Raw genomic sequence first — 8,580 nt, 5'->3', positions numbered from 1 at the left:
AGACTACTAACTTAAGGATTTCGAAACGAGACATATATGTAACGATTATCGTTGTAACGACATTTAAATGAATATATATCATATTAAGATATATTAATATATCATAATATCATGATAATATAATAATTTAAAATCTCATTTGATATTATAAACATTGGGTTAACAACATTTAACAAGATCGTTAACCTAAAGGTTTCAAAACAACACTTACATGTAACGACTAACGATGACTTAACGACTCAGTTAAAATGTATATACATGTAGTGTTTTAATATGTATTTATACACTTTTGAAAGAATTCAATACACTTATCAAAATACTTCTACTTAACAAAAATGCTTACAATTACATCCTCGTTCAGTTTCATCAACAATTCTACTCGTATGCACCCATATTCGTACTCGTACAATACACAGCTTTTAGATGTATGTACTATTGGTATATACACTCCAATAATCAGCTCTTAGCAGCCCATGTGAGTCACCTAACACATGTGGGAACCATCATTTGGCAACTAGCATGAAATATCTCATAAAATTACAAAAATATGAGTAATCATTCATGACTTATTTACATGAAAACAAAATTACATATCCTTTATATCTAATCCATACACCAACGACCAAAAACACCTACAAACACTTTCATTCTTCAATTTTCTTCATCTAATTGATCTCTCTCAAGTTCTATCTTCAAGTTCTAAGTGTTCTTCATAAATTCCAAAAGTTCTAGTTTCATAAAATCAAGAATACTTTCAAGTTTGCTAGCTCACTTCCAATCTTGTAAGGTGATCATCCAACCTCAAGAAATCTTTGTTTCTTACAGTAGGTTATCATTCTAATACAAGGTAATAATCATATTCAAACTTTGGTTCAATTTCTATAACTATAACAATCTTATTTCAAGTGATGATCTTACTTGAACTTGTTTTCGTGTCATGATTCTGCTTCAAGAACTTCGAGCCATCCAAGGATCCATTGAAGCTAGATCCATTTTTCTATTTTCCAGTAGGTTTATCCAAGGAACTTAAGGTAGTAATGATGTTCATAACATCATTCGATTCATACATATAAAGCTATCTTATTCGAAGGTTTAAACTTGTAATCACTAGAACATAGTTTAGTTAATTCTAAACTTGTTCGCAAACAAAAGTTAATCCTTCTAACTTGACTTTTAAAATCAACTAAACACATGTTCTATATCTATATGATATGCTAACTTAATGATTTAAAACCTGAAAACACGAAAAACACCGTAAAACCGGATTTACGCCGTCGTAGTAACACCGCGGGCTGTTTTGGGTTAGTTAATTAAAAACTATGATAAACTTTGATTTAAAAGTTGTTATTCAGAGAAAATGATTTTTATTATGAACATGAAACTATATCCAAAAATTATGGTTAAACTCAAAGTGGAAGTATGTTTTCTAAAATGGTCATCTAGACGTCGTTCTTTCGACTGAAATGACTACCTTTACAAAAACGACTTGTAACTTATTTTTCCGACTATAAACCTATACTTTTCTGTTTAGATTCATAAAATAGAGTTCAATATGAAACCATAGCAATTTGATTCACTCAAAACGGATTTAAAATGAAGAAGTTATGGGTAAAACAAGATTGGATAATTTTTCTCATTTTAGCTACGTGAAAATTGGTAACAAATCTATTCCAACCATAACTTAATCAACTTGTATTGTATATTATGTAATCTTGAGATACCATAGACACGTATACAATGTTTCGACCTATCATGTTGACACATCTATATATATTTCGGAACAACCATAGACACTCTATATGTGAATGTTGGAGTTAGCTATACAGGGTTGAGGTTGATTCCAAAATATATATAGTTTGAGTTGTGATCAATACTGAGATACGTATACACTGGGTCGTGGATTGATTCAAGATAATATTTATCGATTTATTTCTGTACATCTAACTGTGGACAACTAGTTGTAGGTTATTAACGAGGACAGCTGACTTAATAAACTTAAAACATCAAAATATATTAAAAGTGTTGTAAATATATTTTGAGCATACTTTGATATATATATATATATATATTGTTATAGGTTCGTGAATCAACCAGTGGCCAAGTCTTACTTCCCGACGAAGTAAAAATCTGTGAAAATGAGTTATAGTCCCACTTTTAAAATCTAATATTTTTGGGATGAGAATACATGCAGGTTTTATAAATGATTTACAAAATAGACACAAGTACGTGAAACTACATTCTATGGTTGAATTATCGAAATCGAATATGCCCCTTTTTATTAAGTCTGGTAATCTAAGAATTAGGGAACAGACACCCTAATTGACGCGAATCCTAAAGATAGATCTATCGGGCCCAACAAGCCCCATCCAAAGTACCGGATGCTTTAGTACTTCGAAATTTATATCATATCCGAAGGGTGTCCCGGAATGATGGGGATATTCTTATATATGCATCTTGTTAATGTTGGTTACCAGGTGTTCACCATATGAATGATTTTTATCTCTATGTATGGGATGTGTATTGAAATATGAAATCTTGTGGTCTATTATTATGATTTGATATATATAGGTTAAACCTATAACTCACCAACATTTTTGTTGACGTTTTAAGCATGTTTATTCTCACGTGATTATTAAGAGCTTCCGCTGTCGCATAGTTAAATAAGGACGAGATTTGGAGTCCATGCTTGTATGATATTGTGTAAAAACTGCATTTAAGAAACTTATTTTGTTGTAACATATTTGTATTGTAAACCATTATGTAATGGTCGTGTGTAAACAGGATATTTTAGATTATCATTATTTGATAATCTACGTAAAGCTTTTTAAACCTTTATTGATGAAATAAAGGTTATGGTTTGTTTTAAAAATGAATGCAGTCTTTGAAAAACGTCTCATATAGAGGTCAAAACCTCGCAACGAAATCAATTAATATGGAACGTTTTTAATTAATAAGAACGGGACATTTCAGTCCATTGGGGGTCTGGTGGTCTAGTGGTGGTTTGGTGGTCTGATGGTGGTATGATGCTCCGTCGGTGGTCTGGTGGAGGTCATTTACACTATTGGTGGTCTGTTGCTCCACTGTTGGTATGGGGGTTCAGTGGTTCGGTGTTGGTTTGTTGGTCTGGTTGTGGTCTATTGCTCTAATATCCAAACAATACCAGCGTCGAACCATCATCGAACAACCAGACCACCACCGGGCAACCACACGACCGCTGAAATAGTCCACCATGCCACCAACCGAACCACCACCAAACAACTAAACAGCTACCGAACCGCAACAGGACCAGCATACTGTTACCGAACCAACAGACTGTTACCCGCCTAACAACGGATCACCGGACCACCAACGGACCAACAAACTACCATTGGACCACCGAAAAACTGAACCATTACCTACTGAGAAAATGAACCACCACTGAACCACCACCAGACCACTACCCGACCACCACCCGAACACTAAACCGCAACTGGACCACTAGAGTGCCACCAGACCATCACTGGACCAACATACCACCACCGGACTAACAGACCACTACCGAACTAACAGACCACCACAAGACCACTGCACCAAACCGAACCAACGTCAGGCCACCACTGTATCATCACTGGATAAACATACCACCACCGAACTAATAGACCACTACCGGACTAACATACCACCTCCGGACCACCGAACCACCGAACCAACATCAGACCTAACAATTGATATCCGAGCCACGAAGAGATCACCGAAAACTTTTGAAAAATTTCTGAAAAATTTTGTTACGAACAATTCCAAATTCTTTCGAAAAACACATTCTGATATAAATATTCAAATCAAAATTTCACGCTTAAATCCAAATCAAAAAATCAAATATCACAATCATATTACACAAACACTTATTCATTTCATTCATAATTCATAATTCATATTTCATATTTAGATTATAACATATACGGAGTACATTTCAGATTTATTCGTCAAATAGTCAAATATTCACATTCACAATCACAACATCATCACACCTACAGTACTCGTACTTCTTCACCTTCATGAGCTGAAATTCTCAAATCTTTCATGTGTTGTGTTATTCAGCAAATTGAAGTCAGATATGTGGTCTCAATCAGAATCTTATGCTTCGTTGATCATCATAACACAACAACATCAACAGATTCGAGCTAATTCGATCCGAGTTCTTCGTTCTTAACGAAAAACAAAAATCGAGCAGTTTAGAAACAATTACTCCATCAATTGTTGATCTGAAAGCAGTTTTGGAATCTATATTATTTAATGATGCTTAAAGTTTCATTAAATTACATGGAGATAGATCTCAGATCGTTAATTCAAGAAGTCAGCGTTCGTTCATATCCCCCCAAAAATACTCACCCTCATAGATGGCTAAAGTGTGCGGTGCCGTCCATGAACTATTTGTGTTGCCTGAGGTGATCAATGAGTATGAAGTTTTAGGGTTTCAGTTTTTTCGTCGGTATTTCATTTCACTAACATTAATATGAAGGTTAGGGTTTCATCTTCTTTTTTTGTGTTGTTCTTTTACAGCTTTTCTAAAATATTGTACTCACTTTGACACACTTTTCTGTTCTGATTTTGGTAATATAGGTTCTAAGATATCACTTGGTATTGATTACTTCCAGGTAATCCTTATTATCTTTTTTTTTTTTTTTTTTTTTTTTGTGTTTATTGTATACTATTTTAATTTTATTTCAAGCTGTGTAATTGAGTGTTGTAGCGTTTATTGTATTAATTTGGTTTTTTACTTCTTTTGATTAAACAAAAATTGAAACTGATTGTCATATAGTTGTACTATTTGAACATTAGTGTACTTCATGTATTTCTGTATGATAACGATTATAGAGTTTGTATAGCAATAAAAAAGTCAAGTAGTTCATTTTGGATTTGAGGTGTCATAAGAATTTCAGTTTGCCAATAATGTACAGAAGTTTTAGCCTCTAACTAAACATTATAGGTATGATGGCTTATATCTTAAGAAGTTTTTGACTTGAACTGAAATTGTAATTAACACTTTAATAGCGCGAGGAGATGAATGATCGTGAAGGAATCAGGAAGTGAAGGTTTAAATGGTTTTCGATTTGGTTAATTTTGGTTTACGAAAAGAAATGACGATTAGGGAATGCGTTTCGAGAAACTAAGGAAAGAACGAAATAAAGTGAGAGCAAAGAATACACATTTTTTATACTTTTACTTTGTTTTATTTGCTTCGATTTTTTTTTTACACTATATGGGTTTTTGTGAGGCATAACTATAATGTTTTGGGGCGAAGTTTGAATACTCATTAATTCATTTTCGATTTTGTATTCGTTTTGTGCATATGCTGAAATCTTTGTTTGGTTGCAGCTGTCATGAGTTCTCTTTTGATGAAGGTTTGATGATATCAATATGCCAATATGGAGGTAATTTTGAAACTCATGATGATGGTTTTGTGAATTTTATTGGCTGTGAGGAAAATGTTGTTGATCTTAATGAAAGTATGCAACTCACTGGGTTCAAGCAAGTGGTAGCTGAGATGGGATGATCGTTAAATACTTCTGGCCCGGGAACAAGAAGGCTTTCATTACTGTATCTAAAAATAAGTACTTCTTACCTAAGAATTAATCAAGTGTATATTACGCTTAACTTATTTATCTCTGTACATATGATTGATTAATTTTTTGTATGCTACTTATATGCTTACCTTATTTATATTAACGCTTGGTTCATGTAGTTCACAAAGTATCAAGTTCATATGATGTGTAATTTATTTGTTTCTGTCCATATTGAATTTAATAAATTATTTAGGCCATTATTATTGATCATTCAGCTTATTGATAAGTTGTTCATGTTTGTATGAAATGAATGTTTATGCAGTTAAGCAGAGCTAAAACGTCATGTGTTGGATCACATTTGAGTCAATAATTGGGTGTAATTGAGAAACCTTCAGGTAGCATCGTCTTCTACTCTGAACCTATATTTATTTTTAAATATACATGTTAACTGATTGTTATTGTGTTTGTATATACATGTATCTAATTTCTAATTATATTTATTAGTGCTCTAAATTTGTTGTGAAATTTGAGGTTTCTTTTTTAATTTTCTTTTCGTTCATGTAGTGGTTGTTGTAATTTAAGATCGTTCACACTTTTGATTTGGACAGTAAAATCCTTTGAGTATCTATCACCATGATTTAAAGCATTTTTTGCAACTATGAATGATCCGTGCTTTCTTATCGAAACCAGAAGGAAGAATATAGGCGATTTTTCAATACACTTTAGAAAAAAGACCCTCTAATCTGACACATACGATATTTTTTGTTTGCTTTTAATTGCGTGGTACTATTTGCAGGCACCTGATGGTGTAAGTGGTGATGCATGTTCCACATTTTCAATAAAAAAAAAAAAAGAAAATAAAATGTATTAACAAGTCGTCACTCGGAGATGATAGTTGTGTCACACTTGTTTGGCCAAACCAACCTAAGTGTGTATGTGGAGACTTCTAATTCTGATTATATAGTCTCTGTGATGATGTTGGCCTACAGTTGATTAGATCTTTTAATCATATGGGTATGTTCTTATTGGTTGATCTTTTTTTCCTTTGGAGTAATGAGTTGTGTTAGTTTGTTTTTTGTTTATGACTCTTCATATTTGATATGTAGATGGTGTGTCTCCTATTTGCAGTGTGCCACGTTCGGTATCTACTACATTTGTGCCTCAAGGTATTTTTATCGCTTTTATACTATTCGATCCTTATGGGTTAGATGCGCATATGTTCAGTTATATAAATTTTGTTATTTTGGAAGGTTTCTCGAAGTGAATTGATAGTAAAACTATAGCTAGAATGATGAAAAGCTATGGTTTTGACTATTTGGATGCTTGACCCGTTTGGGTTAAACGGGGTCAATTTGGGAACGAGACTTTGTATGCTACTCCTGTTATGCAGATCAACACTTGGTAACAGCAGAAGTCAACTTTTTGGCTATTTCGCCAAGCCATAACTTTCTAATCGTAAATCCAATTTTTGACAAATATATTGTGTATAGAAAGGTGTGAGAGTATGCTTCTCAATGGTAATGGCCTAAGGGATTATATCAGATTATGTGGGATCCAAAAATCAGCTGAAAAGCGGCCGTTTAAAAAAAAAAAGGCTTTTTCAAGTGTTGGTATTTCTATAGTATTTTAAATAAAATGTTGGCTGAACATACCAACAAGATATCATTTATCTTTTTGTATTGTTTGGATCCTAACCACAGCAAGAATGCATTAGTCAAGTAGTAACCATTTTTTGAGGTCAACATGGGTCAACTCTACGAATTTTTTGGATTTAATGATTTTGAAGTCTTAAGAAACAGGTGCTGCTATTTTTTTTATTATTGACTATTCACATGTATCAGTCAGGAGGGAAAGGTACGAATCATATTTCATTTGTTGATTACTATATTTAATTCGAGTAGTTGTATGTATAAATTAAAGACGTCATTGTTTTTATATGTAGTCTGCTATTGAGAATGCTGAATAAGCACACACTACAACATCAGTTGTGGCGTTTAATTAAAAAAGGGAAGTCGGTTGTCGGTTCTCCCCCTGAACGTCAGGCATTCACTAACCTAACAAATGATTTACAGACACAGAAAGAAATGAGAACGGTTCCGTACAAGATTGTTAAGACTCCAAATGGAGATACTTGGGTTGAGGCAAATGGACGGAAGTATTCTGCAAATAAAATTGGTGCTTTTGTTCTAAACTAAAATAAAGGAAATTGCCGAACCTTATCTTGGAAAGACCATTAACGAAGTTTTAAACGTTACCAGCTTACTTCAGCGATGCTCAAATGGAAGCTAGTAACGATGCGGGGCAAATTAGATGTACAAACGATCATCAATGTGTCAACTGCTGCTGAACTTTCTCATGGATTAAACAACAAAGGTCTCAACGTACAAGCAATATCTCGAATAGAAAACGAGTAGTGCGCAACAACGTGCGCCCGAACCTTTCTCTAGTTATTTAACAAAAGATCAGGATAAAACCAGCTACACCTTATTTCAGGCATCTTGAGCTAGCAAAAGACAACCTCGAAACTCAGGTTCAGCAAAAAAAAAAAAATATATGTAGTTTCAGTCCATATACTAATTTTGAGGTTTCTTGCATTTCTTTGACTTCATGAGAGTGATATAATTAACACATTTTGTATTCTTCATGAGTGTGATCCTAATTTTGAGGTTTCTTGCATGTTTCTCCCTTTGCAACATCTTTGTCGAGTTCTCCATAGTGCCCAAGTCATATGTAATGGGTGCTATGTTCGTGTTGTATCCTAATTTCTCGTGCTAATAAAGTGTTTTGCCTTTCGAAAAAAAAGGAGCAACAATTGGCAAGTATAGAAACGGTAATTTTTATGTTAGTTCATAAAACTGGTTTACATCACTATATCTAATCCTATGTATTGATAAATATCAAAGCTCGTTTAGACAATACAACGAATTCATAATTGACTACGTATGACTTTTCTTTTATTAAAAATACATCTTTTTATTCCGTGTTCATGTATGGTTCTGACCATTATTAGAACTGCATACAAAACATAAAAAATAAC

The 8,580-nt window shown here is 33.4% G+C and overlaps 1 long non-coding RNA gene across 2 annotated transcripts; it reads left to right on the top strand.

Moving 5' to 3' along the window:
* The first annotated feature begins 3,963 nt into the window (after positions 1-3,963).
* Positions 3,964-8,327, top strand: LOC139861207 (uncharacterized). Of its 2 annotated transcripts, XR_011763685.1 has the most exons (7): positions 3,964-4,498; positions 4,600-4,634; positions 5,356-5,591; positions 5,866-5,938; positions 6,650-6,709; positions 6,794-7,397; positions 7,486-8,327. It is a non-coding gene; the product is annotated as an uncharacterized lncRNA (long non-coding RNA). The 2 variants fall into 2 exon arrangements; XR_011763684.1 differs by having other exon boundaries at positions 5,356-5,938.
* Positions 8,328-8,580: the final 253 nt, after the last annotated feature.

Source organism: Rutidosis leptorrhynchoides, chromosome 8, assembly GCF_046630445.1.
Source record: "Rutidosis leptorrhynchoides isolate AG116_Rl617_1_P2 chromosome 8, CSIRO_AGI_Rlap_v1, whole genome shotgun sequence".
In the NCBI taxonomy this organism is placed as follows: domain Eukaryota; kingdom Viridiplantae; phylum Streptophyta; class Magnoliopsida; order Asterales; family Asteraceae; genus Rutidosis; species Rutidosis leptorrhynchoides.
The sequence above is the reverse complement of the archived record's forward strand: the minus strand, read 5'-3'. Positions and strand labels throughout refer to the sequence as shown.